Raw genomic sequence first — 21471 nt, 5'->3', positions numbered from 1 at the left:
AGGTGAAGGCCAAAAACTGGCCGAAGAACACCCAAACTGGGCAAGGGGGTAATTTCAAAGGCCGGTGGGGGGAGGGGAAAGCTCTGCAGACCCCCCGCCACCTCCAGGAACTCCCCCGAGGGGAATAAAACACACACACACACACACACACGAATGATAGTCTGAGCCTGGTCATTTGTTCCTCGAGTGAAACTTCTGGATTGATTTGTTCTATGATCCATTTGTTTGTTTTCCTGGTTGTCTATAGTCTCCTCAAAAGTCTTCTCCAGGACCAAAGTTCAAAAGTGTAAATGCCTTTTCTATCTACCTATTTCACATCCATAGAGTGTCATGGGAGCTTTCACATTCCTGCTTTCACATCCATGGAGTGTCATAGGAAAAACTATTGCCTGAACAATTCTAATCTTTGTAGGTATAGACACATCACAATATCTAAATATCCTTTTCAATGGGACTACTTATTACTAAATTAGTCTGGATCTCAACTAATAATAAATAAATCAGTTCATTTTCTTATCACAGGCTATATTTTAAACTCTGCTTGTTTAAATTTTACTCAGTTCTATGCCAGGTAATCTCTTCTACTGTCACATGTTCTGTGTTCAGAACAAGAGAATGGCAATGTTTAAGACTTGGGATAGAGCACTGTTGTGATCATTTATGGTTTTACTTTAAGTGTTGCCTTTCTTCTGTATTGTCAGCACTATACTGTAAATAAGAATTATGGGTTTGGATTGATGGATGGACAGCAAGGATGAAAAGTTGAAAAATACAAGTGAAACAAGGTATTGTTTTCTAAAATTATAAATCATGACATTTTCTAGAGCTGAATCTAACTCAGTAGATTAATAATCTGAGACATCTCGAAGAAAGAAAGAAAGAAAGAAAGAAAGAAAGAAAGAAAGAAAGAAAGAAAGAAAGAAAGAAAGTTGGTTGAGTGACATCCTTACTGGGAAGAGAAAGCTAATCTAGAGAATAGAAGAGAATATCAGAAGAGTGCAGTAATAGAAGAGAGCAGTTTGGCAAAGAACTGGAAGAGTGAGGCCTGGTCTATACATGTAGCAGTTCTGTGCATGAGCCCTAGAGAATAGGTAACTGAACACACAAAGAGCCCTTTCTCACAATCAATCAGAAAGGGCTCAAGGGAAAAAGACTGCTTGCACTTACCTTCCTGCAGGCGATCCCTCTTGGAAGGGCGGATCGCTGATCCACATGATTGCTGGCAGCCACCGGCAGCACAGAGGGTCAGGAGCTGGGACACTTTGTCCCAGCCCTTGGAACTCCCATAATGCACCATGTGAGTGCGCAGTGCATTATGGGGATTCCCCCAATACCAGCTGGGAGCCCCACAGTCTCCCCGCCTCAGAGCAGGTGATCCAAAAAATGGGTCTAAGGGAACGCTTGCTCCTGGTGGCGCAGTGGTAAAACTGCCGCCCTGTAACCAGAAGGTTACAAGTTCAATCTTGACCAGGGGCTCAAGGTTGACTCAGCCTTCCATCCTTCTGAGGTCGGTAAAATGAGTACCCAGAATGTTGGGGGGCAATATGCTAAATCATTGTAAACCGTTTAGGGAGCTTCCAGCTATAGAGCGGTATATAAATGTAAGTGCTATTGCTATTTTAAGAGACCAGGCTTGGCTCTCTTAGCCCAGTTTTGACTGACCATCAGAATAGCCTCAGAGTGTGGAAAGTACAGTCCTCAGAAGGACTGGGACCAGAGTTAGGATGGTGCTGTTGGGCATATCACAAAGAAAGCCTTAGGAAGAAATTAGGAAGCAGAGCCATATACACACAGTCCAAGAGGAGCAAGGCAGATTTGACCACATGCCGGTTTCTGAGTTTTGGAGTCAACCTGAAGGTGGCTGGAGCAGAGATAGAGGGGAGCAGCCAGGAGGGCAGGCAGTTTGGTAAAGAACTGAAAGACCGAGGCCTGGTGTATACATTCAGCAGAAGGGATATGGAAAAACAATCTGAGAAAATCCTCCAATGTTTCTTTGGGAGAAGCCATGCCATTCTCTTCAATTCTTTGCTCAGGAGGAACCTTGACATTCTTTTTATAATTTCACTTTTGAGAAATATTGGTTCTAACCCTAGTGAACTGGTAGAATGGACTGCACCATTGCAGACTGCCGTGCAGGGAACCACATGTTTAAGTTCTTAGAGGTAAAGCCTTTTTTGTTGTGGCACCAAAACTTTGGAAATTCTTTTCCTTTTGTTTGGCCTCCTTTTTTATGGATTTAGATGTCAGCTGAATATATGGTCATTGATCCAGGCTTTTAACAGGATCTAGTTTTTATCTGTCTGATATTTTTAGTTGGACTCTCTGCTCCTGATTCTGTCTTAATGTTTATTTATCTTTTAATGTTTTTGCTGGATATTATTTTTATTTTATTATAAAATCAATTATAATTAATTAATAGTAATAATTGAATTATTAATTAATTAATAATTGCAATAATGTACAAAATAAGATTATTTTAATTTTTGCTGTGAGATGACTTGGCAACCATGATTGTGGTGCAGAGTATAGTTGTTTTAAACACATCAAGGAAAAAACATACATGAAAACATCCCTGTAAATAGAAAAACAGCCCAGCAGGCAACAGGCTAGGTTAAAACCTTCAAAGGTGGTATACTATACTCATGACCACAAAGAGGTAACCGAGGCTTAGGGCATAACAGTCTTGGAGCCCTCCTTCTGTACATCCCCAAATGCTGCCCAAATGAACCAATACATTGAGGGTCCTCAGCCTTGTGGGTTCCAGGGCAGTTTCCCCCCTTTAACCTCCCCTCCACATTCCTGACCACAATAGGAGTCTGAGATCGTCAATTGTCTTAATTCCACTTCACTGCTACTTCACTCTGTTATATATGTAAACCCAGTCTATGCAGTGTCCTCATAAAACATGAACTAATAGAAGATTCTGACAAAATACAAACTAGCAGTTAATCTGAAGGTGTCATAATGTTTAGACTCTTCGTGCCAACCAGTCCCCACGTAATAGGAAGGAAAAAAGTGGTTTTCTTGATTTATCCAGAGGCTTTCAGCATTTTACTATGTTTATTCCATTATGACATACAGTTAATAGAAGCTCAATATCCTGCTGAAGTAGTTGCTCCAAATCTGCCAGACTTATGGCATTTGGGTTCAGTTCAAGTTCTTAGTATGGCTATCCTTAATTATTCAAAGTGATTTGTCCACCCCTAGTATATATGGATTGGTTTTTTATTGGAGGCTCGGCATGTTTTCTGGATTTAATTGCAAGCACAATTAATTTAGCCCATAAAGCCTTTAATCTATTGTGTTTACTTGGTATTCTCTATTTCTCGAGAACTGATGTGTATTAGTCCTAATTAATTGGACCAGAAAAGTTGCAACCATTTAGAGACTAAATTGCCTGACTACACCAGCAAATCAGGTATCTAAATGGCTGCTATTATGAGCGAAGTTAATAGTACATATAATTTAAAGAAGACACTACAACCAACTGCAGATGAGGAACTAGTTGGGGAAATAAGCCATGAATCCAAATTTAGCTATTTACTGTAATTTGCATAAGAGAAGGCAACTCACTTTCGCTGTAAGGGTAGGGCAGACTAAGACTTAAGGCTTTCAGGAACTACTTTTCTGCTAGAGTCTTGGGAGCTACAAGCACAAAATAGCACTTTGGAAAGGCGGAGCCAGTCACATCATGGCTGTTTGTCATCATGGAAGACATAACCAGTTGCAAAATGGCAGCTTTTACAAACATTTACATCAATTGAATAAGGGATCTTAACATCAAACTCCTGAATTTATGGATAATGTTTCTGCAGGACAGGAGAACAGCAAAAGAGTGAAGAAATGTGTAGGTGAAGAAATGGACTGTGAAGTACTTGGTGCAGGGGAAACTGGTTTATTGTGGGGTCTTGAGCTCAGTCCAGTTCTGGGGTCTCCATTTCAGGGATCTCTCAGCTGGCAAGTTTAGTCTCCAGCTTGGTGCTGGGGCTGGCTTCCTCCTCTTCATGCTATCGTTATGATTATTGTATTTCTTTATTGAGGTCATTCACACAATCAAAAACTTTGTTTTACCCAGGTTTGGGAGCTGTGTGTGCTCCTAATTTTCGATTGTGATGAAGTAAGGTAAGAGGAAAACCTGAGTAGAAGTTATTCTGTGGAGGCAAGGTGTGATGAAAAGCTACCCAGGTTTACCTCCCGGCTTGCTTCCACACAATCATTTCTACCCAGGTTTTCTTCCTACCTTGCTTCCACACAACTGAAAATTTGGAACACACACAACTCCCATACCCAGGTAGAACAAGGTTTTTGATTGTGTGAATGACCTCATTATATTTTTATACCATCCCATCTAAATGTTCTGCACAATTTATTGTTATATTCACAGAGCCTTTAGATAGGGTGTTATAAAAATATAACAAACAAACATATTAACGGATGAATTCTAAATGATAATAGTTCACCAATTATTGTATTGGACCATTGTATTGGCCCTTAGACTTGATCTACATATGTAGAATATCACCTTGATCACAACTGAATACTTGTTTGATGTTGATCCTGCAGTAGTTTCTACTGCCAAAGAGACAGACCACTTTAAACCATTTATTCATTCAAAAATAAACTCAACATGTGTTATCTATACATGTAGCATTAAAAGCTGTTCTGTCTAGACTTGGAAAAGAATATTCTCCAATGCATTAATTATAACTAAGAGAATAATTCAGAATTATTTTATATATTCTATAAAATGCATTGGTGAATATACTTTTCCAAGTCTGTCCACAATATCAACATCCAAAAAAGCCATTAAACTTAAAGCTATCTTCTTTTAGGGTCATAGTCCAATTCCAGCGATGTATAAACAAGGTCCAGTTCTTCAGGAATTTTGACTCAGTGTCAGTTTTCTGAATTCTCTCTTTCCAAAGATATTTATAGTAAAAATGTTCATTCATTAATTTGGTATTCCATATTTTTTGTATCACCATTTCTATAGACAGTCATTCTGGAAAACGGTCTTCTCAAAATAATAGTACTCCACATGTTCCAGAGTCCAATTATGTTAACAGCCACCTCTACTACTTCTGGATAATTCACTCAGAAAAACAGGGTCTTGTAAGGTACAACAACGAGAACAGGTACCTTACAAGAACCTGTTTTTCTGACTGAATTTTCCAGAGGTAGTAGAGGTGTTAACATAATTGGACTCTGGAATTTATGGAGTAGTATTATTTTGTGAAGACCATTTTCCCCTTAAGACCTACAGCGAAACGGAGGTCACCAGGTCACTGTCATGGATGTATGAACTAATTTGTTTTGTATCACATCACTCTCCACACTATGGATTTTACCAACCCTTGAGTGTTACATATTTAGTTTCACTGATATATTTTACAATCATTTATGTTTTGTCTTATCTTAGACTGCAAATTTATTCAATTATACGTAGAACTAAACTGGATCAAGTTGTGGCTTACTTTTTATTACATAGTTATTGCATAGTTTGGTGGGGATCTTATTGTTTCTTGTTGGTTCCCACAAAATGTGACAATATATTTCTCACACCGCAACATCAACGATCAGAAACCATACTAAACAGTCAGGCTGGAGTGCAGAACCACCTATATTTCTGTTTTTTAAAAATTGTCTTTTCTGTAAGCTATATCAAGTGTGAATCTGGACAATTTGTTAAAGATATAACTCCTATACATCTTTGTTCCAAACAGTGGCTGACATTCAGACATCTCGTGTTATGGAGGAGGGGTGATTTAAGTTGATCTCCCATTTCCGCTGAAGGCAACTATGGGGCTATTCTTACGAACACAAAAAACGGGCTAGGAAAATCCTTGCCCGATTTTTGTGATTGTAAGAACCACCAGGCTCGCAGCCGAGCCCGGTGGTTCTGGAGCGGCTAACCCACTCCTGTAGCCCTCCCCTTAGCTCGGGTTTGCGGAGCGAGCGCTTCGCAAACCCAGGCTATCTGCCCGTGAGTAGGCGCGGCACGACTCTGCACTGTGGCTACTCGCGAGTAGACCCCAGCTCGGGGGTCTCCCCAGTATGCCCTGTGCGCTTGTGCAGGGCATAGTAGGGCTTTCGGGGGGCGTATGACCCCCGCTCCCCCCACCCCCCGCCGGCTCCGTCTCGGCCGCCCAGGGTTCCGTTCCCGCTCACCCGAGGAAACTGGGTATCACTGATCGTGAGACCCGGTCCTATGACTCAGGGAATATATTTCCCCGAGGGTCACACTGTTGGGAAACAGTGGGCTTCAAAGGGAAGGTGTGATCCATGAAAATCACCCATCCTCTATAGGACCAGCACAAGGACTGCATTTGTCTAGATGTCAGACAGTGTCTTAATGCTAAACCAACTTTAAAATCTTTTCTACAATTTCCCTATTGAATAATCCTTTAATAATCCTGTTTCTCAAGCCTCTAGCTTTTTGAAAAACTTACAAACAACTTTGAAACCCATCTTATATGTATTCATTTCTTGCAAATTTATTGAAAACAGATTCACTGCTTGCATTCATTTGCACACTAAATATGCATTAACTGTGCATTGAATATACTGAAGCTCTTCCCACAATCAAGTGAGAAGGGCTACCCTGTTATGTGGGGAGGAAGCCCCAAAGTGCTTACCTCCCCACAGACCAGCACATGGAACTCTCTGGGTGGGTGGATTGCTCACCCAGACAAGCAGTGGCTTAGCTCAGGTGCTCCTGCACCCAGCTGTGGCTCATCTGGCAGCTCTGGGGGTTGAGCGCAGGGAAGCACCACCCCCAGGTCCCCACCCCCTGGGGCCACAGTAATGCAGCACGTGAGTGTGTGGTGCATTCCTGGGGTCCTCCCCCTTCCCTCTCCCCCATCCCTGAGTGTGTCCGCCATGGCTGCAAGCAGCTACAGCAGACACATGACAAAGAAAATGGGGTTAGCCGAATGCTCACTCTGCTAACCTCATTTGGGGGGGGGCATTTAGGTGTGCTTGCCGCCAGGAGCCACACAGCTCCCGTTGCTGCACATGGGCAACAGAAACCAGGCTGTGCTCCGTTAGCCCGGTTTCTGCTCTCATGTGAATCACCTCACTGTGTGAATATATTTGTGAAAAAACTGTTTAGAACCCCAAGCCAGCCCTGACTTGGCCCGGGGAGGTGTCGGCTTGAGGTCAAGCCGAACTGTGCCCAGTCCGGCTCGAGGGCAAGCCCTCGAGCTTGCCTGGTTCAATGGTGAACCAGCTCAACCCTGAGCTGGTTTGCACATCCCTAGTATAGATAGGAAATGTACTTCTGTACCTATGTTCAGCATAACATGTGAATGACTGTACCTGTGTACAGATCATACACTTTATTTATTTATTTATTTATCACATTTATACACAGCCCAAACTTATATGATTGTTAATCATAATGTATGAATGGGTCTCTTGTTATGTTCCAATATGGAAAACTGTAGTTTGTATTAACCATGGTCGGTGAACAAAGCAGGATATCAAACAAAGATGGAACAGCAAAATGTTGGTTTGTTCCAATTGCACATGAAATAGGAGGAAAGGAGAAGGGAGGGGGACAAGCAAGCCCAAAGTTTAAAGAGGCAGATTTCATAATGTTAGACCATGGCTTAGCATTAGGTCTGAAGCAGGCCACAGCACAGTTGTGGGGGGAAATGATGCAATTGTCTGTCACCCCAAATTCACTGGAAATGTACATTCTATTGCAGATGTATCAACGTATTTGCCAGCTGTTTCAGTGGAAAGCATCAGTCAGATAAAAGTTAGAAAGGGGGCTGCTGAAATATAAACGACACAGTTTCTGTCAGTAAAATAATTGAATCATGAGTATTTACTATTGTACTTCATAAGGAGCAACCAAGGATATATTTTGAATTGTGTGTGCGGCTGTTGTCAATCCAGTACAAAAAACCTGAATCCTAGTAATGGAGGACAGAGATGAAAAGAAGCAGCAACTCAACAGTACTGGCTCTGAAAATGGAATAGAAAGAAAAATTTTGCCTTGAGGGATATAGAATAATTTAAAGACAAGCTTTGGAACCAAATGCTTGCAATTGATAGGCAACAGCTATGGCAACAATAATAAGCAGAGGGATAGAGGTTAGCTTTTTATAAGCCTAAGAGCCATAGTTCATTGACAACAATGGAGAGAATTCCAACTGATAGACTCTACTATGCCAAAAAACAAAACATTTCATTCTGTCAGGAAGTTACAACAGTCTTTAGATATTAATAATAGAACCATGGTTTCAACCTGATGATGAGGTAGGAATAATCCTTTACTGCATGAAAAATAACATCGAACGTTTTGTGCAGAAGCTTTCCAAGGAAGATTTCTATCTTCTTCTTTCCCTCACCCCATTTTAACTGGTTATCATTTCTTCATTTTCTGGTGTAGCATTTATTCATTTTCATGTTCTTGTTGGCTTGAAAGAATATTTGTTTTTCTTCATTGTCTTTGACAGGCACCATGATTTCTACAGTAAATCAAGCACATTGGTGGTTTCAGTTTGAGGTAACAGATTGCTGTCAGTTGGCTTAAAGGATTAAGTTTGCCTTGGAAATAGAAAATCCTAAACTGCTCTGTAGTGCCATTTGGGTATCGGATCCCTCTTCAGTAAACTTTTAATGCCCTTTATGTATTCATTGAGAATAAAAACAACTGGAAAAGGGGAAGGAAAAAAACCTAGTATGAGTCTTTTTCATCTAGATCTCATAACCATGAAGTACAAGTTTTCCATAGTCAACTAGAACATATGAAGGGTGTGCCCTCAAAATCAAATGGTATTCAACAGTATATTTTGCAAAAATGAATAAATACAATAACAGAGTCCAGAAAGTACTTATCAAAAACAGAAAGCCAACTAAATACCTTGATACAACTCATTTCCAAAAGTGTATTTTGGGAAATGCATGTCATAGATCAGATCAGATATAATTTAGTCCTTTGGACAATAGATCACTGCAGAAAAACAACAACCCCAAAACTGTTTGCAGAAATTGAGCTGTCCGTGTGGTTTTCAGAACAAACACCACTGCAAGGTTTAAGACAACTTTACTTGTGAGACAAACACCTAGAGGTCATTAGAACGTGCTGACTTGCACAGGAACAATCTGTCAGCATGCATCTAATCATTTCTGTTAGGGTCCTATTTTTGTGTTCTGCATTTTGTTTGGAGGTATATGGGACCATCTTGTGCTTCTCCACTCCATGAGCTCTTAAGAATTCCTTGGTTTTCTTTCCTGTGAACTCGCCTCCATTGTTGGCCCATAGTATAAGTGGCTTGTACTGAAATCTGTTACTTGCCATGAATACATAGGCTTGTAGCTTTTCAAACATTTCATCCTTGTGCTTTATGAGATAGGTGACAGTATATCTCGAGAAGTCATCTATAAAGGTCACTATGTATCTGTTGCCTCTAGGTGTTGGTACAGAGGAGAGCTGGTCTTGTGGTAGCAAGCATGACTTGTCCCCTTAGCTAAGCAGGGTCTGCCCAGGTTGCATATGAAAGGGAGATGAGAAGTGTGAGCACTCCAAGATATTCCCCTTAGGGGATGGAACCACTCTGGGAAGAGCAGAAGGTTCCAAGTTCCCTCCCTGGCATCTTCAAGATAGGGCTGAGAGAGATTCCTGCCTGCAACCTTGGAGAAGCCGCTGCTTGTCTGTGAAGACAAAACTGAGCTAGATAGACCAATGGTCTGACTCAGTATATGACAGCTTCCTATGTTCCTATGTTGTATCGGCCCACATACATCACTATGTATGTGATCAAGTGGTTTTGAGGCTCTGGTTTGGCTTGCTTTAGGAAGTGCTGCTCTTGTAGCCTTAGCTCTGATACAGCAGTCGCACTTCATAGTCACTGGATAGGCTGACATAATAAGGTCTTTCATCAGGTGCTGTTTTACCAGTTCGTTTACACTTTCAGGGTCCCTATGGCTGAGACTCCAATGCCACAGGTAAATGCAATTGTCACGTTGCTTATGTTTGGTGAGCTTCACCTGCTCCATTGCTTTGCTTAAGCGATACAGGTGTTCATCTGCAATTGCTCTGGACAGGGTTTTTGTCTTCTCTTGGATTGTGCACTCATTAGGCTTAGGTCCGAGTTATCTTAGAGAGCGCCTTCTTGACCTTAAGGTCATCTGAGGAGGTCCGTCTCCAGTTGCAACCGGTTCTTCTGGTGGTGACTGAGAGGCGGGCCTTCTCTGTAGCTGTTCCTGGGCTGTGGAATGCACTCCTGGCAGAAATCCGTAATTTGAGATCATCACTGTCCTTCAGGAGAGCCCTTAAGACCTATCTGTTTGGCCTGGCCTCCCAGGATTTTTAAATGGCTGACAAACTGTTTTAAATTGCTGCCCTGATTTTCCAGGAGTTTTTAGCGGTTTGAATTGTTTAATTGGTTTTATTCTGTTTTTGTAGTTTGATTTTAACTGTTAACTTGTTGTAATTGTTTTTATCATGTTGTAAACCACTCCGTGCCATTTTGGAAGGGCAGTATATAAATCAAATAAATAAATAAATAAACAAACAAACAAACAAACAAACGATTGCCCTGGAACTTGAAGGTGAATCCTTTGGTTGTCATCTGCTTAACTGATAAGAGACTACCATCCTCAAAGTCAGGAACATATAGCACATCTTTTACTGGAATAGCAAGGTTGTCCCCATCTGTCCTGGTACAGTTTAAAAATCCTTGTCCAATTCCCTCTGCAGTAATACTGCTTCCATCTGCAAGATCTTTTCCTTATTGCTTAAGTCCAATTATGTGAAAAAGTTTCTATCGCTAGTCATGTGACTAGTTGCACCAGAGTAATCACACCAGCCCTGGGATGAGTTATGCTGTGCTGTGCTGAGGCATCTGCTCCATTGTTCTGTGTCACTAGTTGTAGCCTTTGCCTTTTGCTTACAGTACTTGCATTCAGCAAGCTTCCTCCCAGAGGGTCTCCTTGTGGCTTCTGCTCTTTCCAGGCTGCTTCAAGGTCGTTTGCCCTTCAAGGTCATCCTGGGCTGTATACTGGGTTGCTTTGAAGGAGTCTGGGCACCATAACCTGTTGCAGAAATTAGAGCTTTCCGCGTAGTTTTCAGAACAGGTTATGGTGCTCAGACTCCTTCAAAGCAACCCAGTATACAGCCCAGAATGACCTTGAAGGGCAAATGACCTTGAAGCAGCCTGGAAAGAGCAGAAGCCACAAGGAGACCCTCTGGGAGGAAGCTTGCTGAATGCAAGTACTGTAAGCAAAAGGCAAAGGCTACAACTAGTGACACAGCACAATGGAGCAGATGCCTCAGCACAGCACAGCATAACTCATCCCAGGGCTGGTGTGATTACTCTGGTGCAACTAGTCACATGACTAGCGATAGAAACTTTTTCACATAATTGGACTTAAGCAATAAGGAAAAGATTTATCTTGCAGATGGAAGCAGTATTACTGCAGAGGGAATTGACAAGGATTTTTAAACTGCACCAAGACAGATGGCGACAACCTTGCTATTCCAGTAAAAGATGTGCTATAGTGCACCAGTGCACCAGTGTCTACTTGTGAGACAAACACCTAGAGGTCAGTACAGAACTTGCTGACTCGCACCGGAACAGGAAGGAGAATAGAAACTTCTGACTAGCCCAATCAGTGCTGAGGAAGCTACAGTGCCCCCTCTGGCTTCATAGCAGATTACATGCAAACTATACACAGTAAGTTAGGCTGCAGCTGTTGCATATACTAGCAAAAACTTCATTTGATAGGTGGCATAAACTGGGATTTCCCCCCTAAACTTGCCTCCCCAGATACTGTCGAACTACATCTTGCATCATCCCCAGTGGCTGGGAATGATGGGAGTTGTAGTCATATATTTGGAGACCCAAGATTGAAACCAGTATAAACCATGTCAGATTATATCTGAGTCCTTATGGAGAAATACCCCATGAAACAAAGGAAGATTTACTTCTGAGTAAACAAAAGCCATCTTTGAGTCAACTGTAAATACCTAAAAAGTCAAATGAAATGCATTAGACTGGGCTACTAGAACATTTTCCCAGAGTTTCCCCCCCATTTGCCTTGAACAAAGTACCCCCCACCCCCCATGCAAGACTGGGCCTTCTCTTGACTTTTCAGTGTTTATGGCTGACTGAAAGGTCGCTCTGTTCCATATGGGAGGAAATAACTCCATTAGAAACATGGCCATACTTACCAATAAGTATGGTTGTACCTGAATAATAGAATTTCAGCTGAGACACAACAGCATTGTTCAGTGCCTGTTAAATGAAACTTTACACAGGGATGTGTGGAACCAATTTCCCACAGGGGCGTCTTAGCAACACTGATGGCTTGACTGTGCCATTTTAATGGGTGACTTTGTTGAGCCATTGTCTTATTATTTCTGTACTCAGCAGGTGTTCAGTGATGGATGCCCACTGGCAGTGTATGGCTTACCATTCCTGTGGTGCTTACCTTCATGGGATTTATGAGCTAGTGTAGCTTTTATGTTGCCTGCAAAAGGCATCTCATTTTTCAGCTCATAAACCTTCTGCTAGGAGATCTCCCGGATAAGAACCAAAATCAAGTTTGAGATAGGATCTGTGTTATTTGGGTACTTTTAATTACAGCTTTCATTGAAGGCTATGAAGATTGCAACAAAGTAAACAAACTAACAATCTCAAGCAGCCAACAATTAATTTTTCTTAAGATTTCAAGCTCTTTTTGATTCCCCCCCAAGTGGTGTAAATAAGCAGCAGCTGTTAATGCAGGAACACTGATTACAAACACAAACACCTTCCGTTCACTTTTCTACAGAATTCCAGTTCTATGGTGTGCCACTTGGCACTCAAGGCAAAATATTGAAAGGGCACCTTCTTATCCCCCTATTTGCCTCTCAGAAAACCTGGGAACTTGAGTCCAAGCTATTTCTAGTCAGGCTTCTTCCTCCTTTGTGAGCCTACTTGCTTCATTTCTTGCCCCACCATGCTTTCTATGATCCCTCGTTTGCTGCTTATGTAAGACTGGATTATTGGGTATTAAATCATCTCATCCTGAATTCAAAGGTGAAATCAATGCCTATTATAGAAATTAAGACTTCTCTTTCCAAGGCTGTCAAAGGGTTTTATTTTGTTCAAGCACAAAAGGGACTTTACTACTTATATAATTAAAAATGTTACCCCACCATCATGCAATCAATGAAGTCATTCCCTGGGTCAGAAGGACTGAGGTCCTTAGGTCATGTGTTTAACAGCAGAAGATGGAGTCAAAGGGAGTAAGAGAAGTGTTGAGCTTAAGGAAAGGTCCACCCATATAAAAGAATGAAATGGGCCATAATGCACTGGGAAGAAAGTTTAAGGAGGCAATGATGCTGCAGATTTCAGTAGGTGGAAAAAGAAGGAGCTAGAATAGAAGAATTGAAGGCATATACCCGAGTACATGGAAGAAGTGCTAGGTTGTGGAAGAAGTTTGATTGGAGAGATCCTTGACGAAGTTCTTATTACTCAAGGCCAAACAAGACATGAGCAGATAATTAGGTTTTTGCTGCTTGTATCTTATTCTAAAACCTATGAGCCTCCCCGCCCCCATCAGATATGCAAGGTTTCATTCACATTTCACTCAGTATTGGTTCCCTGATTATTCTTCTAGCCATGGATCAGCTTTCAGCTAACACGTAGCCACACAAACCACTGAGCTACATATAGAGATGCTCAGGTGCAATGATTCTGGTGCAGAAAAAGCAATGAAGGCATGATTGCTCAGACAAATGGAAGGACATGCAGAAAGAGACAGATCACACATGAGAGTACAGAAAAGTAGAGGTATAAATGACTAATGAACGAGATGGTTATTCACTCAAGGTGGACCCCATAAGTAAAGATGCAAGCCATGTCATGTGTGGTTTGACCCTTAAGTCTTCCCAGACAACATTTGTCAAATAAAGAATAGGGAGCTTAAAATGAAACACCCTTAAATAAAGGGTCTGTTTTGGGCTCAGAACAAAATAACCCCATTATGATTTGAACCATTTTGACAGTTCGAACACCATTTTGGAGGCCTGTTTCCCCTTGATGATTGGTTTTCTGGCACTGGCTTCTGACTGGCTTGTGATCTCCTTGCTTCTTGGTTGACTTATTATCATGCAAATCCTGAGTTGTCATGGGCAACTGTGCTCCCATTGGTTGGGGGGGAAGGAGGAGGGAGGGAGAACACAAAAGGAAGGAGTTTCAAAATGTTTTCAAAGGGACTGGGAGGCAGAGAAAGCCCTTATAGTGTGCCTCTATTGAAGAGGATGCATCAGCAGAAGAGGGAGGAATGGAGGAAGGTTTGGTTTTGTGCTATTTCTGCCATAACTATCTGGTTTTGCTGGATCTCAGAATAATAAAGGCAGAACTTGGGTGCTTGCCTTCCTTGAGTAGTGGTTTGGTCTGTTTGTATGTTACTGTTGTGGTGAGAAATGGACAGTGGCAGCTGTGTGTGTGTGTGAGAGAGAGAGAGAGAGAGAGAGAGAGAGAGAGAGAGAGAGAGAGAGATTTCTTTGTGATTGCTGTGATGAACATGTCTGGCCATGAGATTAATTTGTGCTTCACTCACTGCTCTGGTCTGCTCTGCAATCTGTATTGCAAGGTGTACTCAGTGAAAATGTGGCTGAAGTTGCTCTAGTTGAGTTTATGGCTATACTTGCTGCTAAGAGTGCTGCTGTGGCAGCTGATGCAATGCTAGGGAGTCATAATTGTGTGTGAGAGAGCAACTTGTGCCAATGATATTACTGCAGTGCAGGCACTGTGGCTGGCAGTGGATTCTGGGTCAGTGATTATTTTCTGGCCATTTTTGGTCTGTGTTTGAAATGGACTATATGTGGGTTTGGGGAAAAGATTAAACATTTGTTTAAAATCACCCAATTGCCCATTTCAAATTGTGGGTTGGATGGTAGATAGCACCCTTTATGCCCTAGTACCCAACTCACTTTGCATTCCCAATGGGGAACAATGGGGTGTTTCAAGTTTCCCCATTATTCCCTGTGGCTGAAACACTTGAAACATTTCAAGTTTTGTTTTGTTGAAAGAATCGGTTCGACCGCTGTTTCAATAAAACATCTTGGCCATCTGTGGTTTCCCCCCGGGCTCAAAACAAAATACAAAGTCAGTTTTGTGCACATGCCCAATAAAGAACCTAGATTATCTGATGTATCAAGCCTCTATTTGAGGCATTGCATCTGGCTAAATTTCACATAGATAGGCATAACTATCCTATGTATGGTTATTCAACAGCAAATCCTACAGTGATGTTTATTCTCAGGTGAGTTCAAACAGAACTGCAGCCCAAGTTTTCTACAGCCGATTGTTTGTATGCCTAGTTAAGTGGGTGGGTGTCCTTATGTAATTCGGATCCAAAATTCTTGAGTCCTCCCAGACTCATCTCTTGATCCCAAGTTCAACTATAATAAGAGCATTTCCCTACATTTTGAACTCTCCATTGACTCCAGATTCAGCCAGCTTTTCCATGTCTTTGCCTTTTGCTTCTTCACAGAAACCAATCCACATGCATTAAGAGTATGGTAGTAAGAGTAAGTATCTCCCACTGGCTCTTGTAGCAAAAATTTGGTAAGGCTGGCCCAGCATTGCATTCTCTAGAACAGTTTAAATGCATTTACAATCTTGTACTTTGAAGAAATACATTGTTAATGAATTCATTGTATCAGCTTCTATAAAAGCAGCATCTCTGTGAATATTAATAATATAACTAGACAGTACCATATAAATTTATAATGAATTTTAGGAGGTATTAAGTCTGTCTAGCGTAAACCAACAGAAGGCATAACTGGCACAATCCTTAACTGTTTTGTTCATGTTTCTTTCTATAAAAAGAGCAAACTGGGAATGGAAGAAGCCTGGAAAGCAACCTCAGCTTGCTAATATATCAATAACGATGCACAAGAAAAGGTTCTTTTCCATCTTTCATCTCTTTTTCCTTTTGAAAATACTATCATAACTGGTTCATTTTACCCATTCTCCAGTTGCTTCTGGTTAACTGAGGGTTTTTTGGAGGCTTCAACCAAAAAGGAGTTTTTTCTGCAGCCCCAGGGAAAAAAAAAACCCTCGCTCCCCAGAAGAGCATACAGCACTCAAGGAAAGGGGAGAAAAAAGCACTATCCTTTATTAGGCTCTTGAGTGATGTCAAGGCTTCTGGGAAATTGAGTTTTTCCTGAGGTTTAGCCATGTCTGCAGCCTCCATGAAAAAAACTTCATTTCTCAGAAGCACCTGCACCATTCAAGGACCTGGCTTAATGAACAACAATGAAAAGGTCCATTTTAAACTGATCACTTTGGAAACTGCAAGGACCAGCACAGAGGTTAGCATTGTGTGGACACTCATGTTAGGAGCACCCATTCTTCATTAGTCAGGATTTTCAGCTAGTGAGGCTGTTCTCACGTGTAGCCAAGACTGGGCTAACGAAGCCAAGCTGGCCTTGGCTGGTTGTAAGAACCACCGTGCTGCCGTGGCAGCAAATCTGTCATAAAGGCCCGCCCATTAACCGAAGTGAGTGCACCCTTAACCCAGGCTAAACTATCATGCCTTGACACTGCTGGCACTGACACAGGATCAGGCTCCTGGCCAGCACTGGGGAGAGCCCCAAAACTGGTATATTATGGGATTTCTGGGGTCCAGGATGGCATGCCAGCCCCTGACCCTCAATGCTGCCAGGAAAAGCTGGTGACCATTTGGGCACACAGTCCATGCACCTAGCAAGAACCGATGGATTGTCTGCAGGGCAGGTAAGCTTGAGCAGCCTTCCCTGCTTCCCGCCCAGTAGGCCTCTCACATAATCGTGAGAGAGGGCTCAGTGTTTTCTAACCATGCCATAATGAGCACCCACAAGTCAGTTAAAAGTGATTTAAGCACCTTAAAATTTAACAAATTATAGAGCTAGTCTGACACATTATCATGCTGGGATGAATAATGGAAAGGAGAAAGTATGGCCTCATAATTCTGAAACATGAAGAATGCAAAGCCTTTTGTGTTTGAAGAGGGCTCTGAAGAGGACACATGGTCCACAGAAGCTCAGAAAACTAGACCCTAGCCACAGACTGTGAGGAACCTGGTTGAAGTCTGGGGGTCCCTGACACAATATCCCAAAGCATTATCAATGGCGGCAAAAATGGTGAGTCACATAGTTTTCTAGTTTCTATACTGGTTGTGTTGGTGGGAGGTGGGGACTGGTAACCAGTCTCCACAATCCCTTCCCTTCCAGTCACTCTGGAAGACTTGTAGAATAAAATCACCATGGGCTAACTTGCCCTTATCATAAATAATAACCCTAAACCAACCTTCAGTGAAATCCAGTCTTATTTATTCTGACTGTATTTTTCATATTTTTTAAATAAATAAATAAATAAATAAATAAAAATTGCCATTCTCTTGTGAGGATTCATAGATGGAGAAAGAGATTGATTAAAAACTGTATCAGTTGATTGTGATGCACACATTAATGCATTTTCAGTAGTTTATTCTTCTAGGCAAGCTGTCTTGTTTCCTAAACTTCTTATATTAATAAATCACTTTTAATAGAGAACAAAGGCTATGTTTGCTCCAAAATGTAAGATATATGTTACCATATCTTTCCAATATGCCCTACTAAAAATTAAATTATCCTTTCTCTTTTACCAGTAAGAACCTGACTGGTTATTATAAGAATACATTATAATGTGAAGCCCAGTCTGTTTGAGTTCAGATCTGCTGCAGATTCTTTGGAAAATTGTATTGTATATAAGTAAGATATAAAAGTTCAGCAAGCACTTATGCCACTAGGAATTTTTCAAGCAGAAGCTGCTTCAGTTAGAGGACAAAGCTCAACAAAATATGAGGAATTAAGATGAAAATGAGATCTAAATTATTAATAAAACAAAGTACTGCTGCCTTTTCAGTGCACATTTCCTGATCTATTGGATTTTCTCGTATTGTTCTGCAGAAATTGCTTCTGACTATACAATGGACTTCTGCAGGCCTATGGGTCTAAGGTTCTTGATTTTTCATAATTCACTCAAATGCCAGCTCAATAACATTAAGTGGAAAAATAGAACTATATGCGTTCACTTTTTCCACAGAAACAATTTTGAAAATCCATTTACATGGAAAATAAAGAGACATTAAACCCAGTGCAAAGCTGCAGCTGAATGCAGAAATCTGAAAGCATAATATTTTATTTCTCCAGATAACACAATGCAAACTGTTATTTACTGCCTGAGAGAGCTAAGGAGCTGTGTGTTCTCTAAGGAGGCGGCTGCTTCTGTAATTTACAGAGTGATGAAATCTGGCTAATAACACTTTTACATTTTTAAAAAGAAAATAACCCTAAACATGGACTCTCTCTGGAGAGTTTGAAGCAATAGCAGGTATTAGTTAAGCTGCATTTCAGTTTCATTCATTGGCACTAATACTTCCCAAGCTGCTCAGTCCCCAAAATGCAGGCATTTTAACATTCCTCAGATAGCAAATGGTTTGCCACCTGCCTTCCTGCAGTGCTCAGACAAGTTTCTCTGGAAGATATTTTGCTAAATAATATCATCAACAGCACAATTACGAGGGAAACGAGGATTTCTTTACTGGGGGGAAGCATCTCACAGTATGTCAACTAAGCAGAACAATCTTGCAGAGTACAATAATACTTTGCAGTTAGAGTAGTTGTCTCAAAACCATTTACCAACATATCAAGGGTACTCTTCTGTACTAGCTTTAATGTGTGAAGAAGCTTCTGGAATTAGGGATGTGCACGAATCATTTTTTTCCAATTAGATTTATGCCTGAATCGAATCACCCCTGATTTGTTTTGTGTCCAAATCTGTCCCCCCCAAATCACCCCAGATTTGATTTGATTCAATTTGGATTTGTATCGATTTGGACCACTTATAAAGGTCCTGGGGCAGTGCGGCACTCGGTTGATATGTAATGATTTTTGTTTTTGTTTTTACTGATTTTGTATATTTCTGCCATAGGAAATAATGGGGATTTGAAGTCACCCATCCTAATGCTAACATGGATCCCCATCTTGCTTTTTTCTTTTTTAAAAATGCTAAGCTCTAGCCCTTGTAGAAGCAGCGTTATGGAGCAAAATGTGCAGTCACTATTTTTCAAGTGTTTGGATTCTTTGGTGTATAACCTTTCCTCATAATGAATCCCTATGAGGATTCATTGCACAACTTCATTTCTTCTGTTCATTTTGACTGTCATTGGGCAGTGCCAACTGTCAACTGCTATGTACTAACTACAACTCTCCCACCACCTACACACACACCTGCAAGGCAGTGGGGTACTCATTTTATTTTTTAGGAATATTGAAGTATTTAGATTCTGTGGTGTCTAATAACCTTTCCTCATCATGAATCCCTATGAGGATTCATTATACACCTTCATTTCTTCTGTTCATTTTGACCCCACTGCTTTGCAGGTAGGGGTGGGGAATTAGTGGCATCCCATGTGTCAATTATCCCCCCCCCCAACCTGCAAGCCACTGGGTACTCAGTTTATATTTTAGGAATTTTTGAGGTGTTTAGAGTCTTTGGTGTGTAATTAATCCTCATAAGGATTCATTATGAGGAAAGGTTATTAGACATCAAAGAGTCTAAACACTTGAAAAAATTCCTAGAATCTTTTCTGTCTTGAGGGTGAGAGGGTGGTGTAGTTGGCACATGGCAGCTGACAGTTGGCAAAGTGCAAAGACAGTCAAAATAAATAGAATAAATGAATATGTGTAATCAATCCTCATAGGAATTCATTTTTTAAAAAAAAGAAAACTAAAGCTGGGAAACTGGGGAAATTAATAGGTGGGAACTGAATCTCGAATCAGTTAGAATTGAATCTGGCACAATTTGGTTTGGACCCAGTTCTAGCCAATGAACCACAGGGGCGATTTGTTCTGTCTCCAAATCATCTGAATCAGCTAGATTCAGGTACAAATCGATTTGTACCCGAATTGATTCGCACATCCCTATCTGGCATGTTCTTTCCCATCTGGCACATGAAGCTTCTTCCCATACATATATGAAGAAGCTTTGAAGAGATAGGGCTCAGTGTGAAGATGGTATATCATTTGGGCATAGACATGAATCTTAACTCTAATCACAGTGCAAACAGGGATATATCTGACTTTTACAGGTGACCCCTAATCTTCCTATCTTGGCTAGTGCTAAAATACTCCCTTCCTTATCATCCCATTATATTATGTTAAGTGAGATCAAGTACAAAGTACAAGTACAAAGTACAAAGTCTGGTCTGCATATAAAGGAGAATCAGGTGGTAGCAGGGGGATAGCAACATTGGAGGTGGCACTGGAGCAAGATTTGAGGATGAATCACCATCTGCCTTCACTGACCCTGCTACCATCACCACGACCACTGCCACCTGCCTTCACCACCCTCCTCCCACCGCCAACTGCCTACCCCCTGCCCCCCGCACCTGCCTACCTGCTTTCCTTTGCCAGTGGTGCCTGCCTTTATGGGAATAGCTGTGCTTCAGGAAATGAACTGTTTATGTCACCACAATCGTTGAGTGAGGCAGGGCTGTACAAATGCCAGCAAGAAGAGTCCAGCATTAAAGAGGTGTTTTATAGTTGCTTTCCTCATAAACGCAAATCAATCTTTTGTTTGTTTTTAACCAAACTTCATTCAGAAAAAACTCCATTTTTACCTTATCCTTTCCCTCCTTTTCCTTTCTGACTCCCTGGGGCCACATTCTCCACAGTATCCCCAATGGGACACATTTCCAAACAAGACCTAAAAGATTTCTCGACAGAATACAACACATCCCTCCTCTTTATAACAACCAGAATTTATTTATTTTAAATTTTAATGACAAATTTTTGAGGTCTTTTAGGTGGTCTCTTGTCACACACACTTCTCCTAATTCTTGGGTTCTCTGACAGGAGAGCTGTTTGTGATTTTCTTCTGGTACCAAGGATTGTCTATCATTCTCACTAGCCTCAGCTATGAGGTCAAAACTGGAGGCAGGATCAAAATCCTCTCCAGTTCCTCTCTTGAGACCAGACTCCCTTCCCTAATTTCTCATAGTATGCATGCTTGAAAGAATCAAACTGTTCTGTTTCTTTCCACCATCCTATATTACATAATCTCCTCAGATTTTATTTTGGTCCAGAATATTGGGAACATCGCTTTCTCACTTTATAAGGCAATAGTTTCACACCCTATTTCTTACCCACATACAATTTATATTTTTGTTGCTTCTCCCTTATTCATTGCTTTCCCTTTATCACAAATCCCTGCATCTTCCCTCTGCATCTGACTCACTCCGCAGGATGCATCCTGAAGCTTTTGGAAATAACAAGGGTATGAAGGTGCAAAGAATTTTGCAGACACACCAAATTCTTATCCAATTCCTTCAGAAGGACTCTCATGTACGGTCAAGGGAAAAAAACTATTCTCGCCTCCCTCCAGCACCAAATCAGAACCATAGAGCTGGAGAACGTCCATTTCTTGCCAAGTCAATAAG

The sequence above is a fragment of the Hemicordylus capensis genome, chromosome 2 (genome assembly GCF_027244095.1).
Source record: "Hemicordylus capensis ecotype Gifberg chromosome 2, rHemCap1.1.pri, whole genome shotgun sequence".
Classification (NCBI taxonomy): Eukaryota; Metazoa; Chordata; class Lepidosauria; order Squamata; family Cordylidae; genus Hemicordylus; species Hemicordylus capensis.
Note: the sequence above shows the minus strand (reverse complement) of the source record.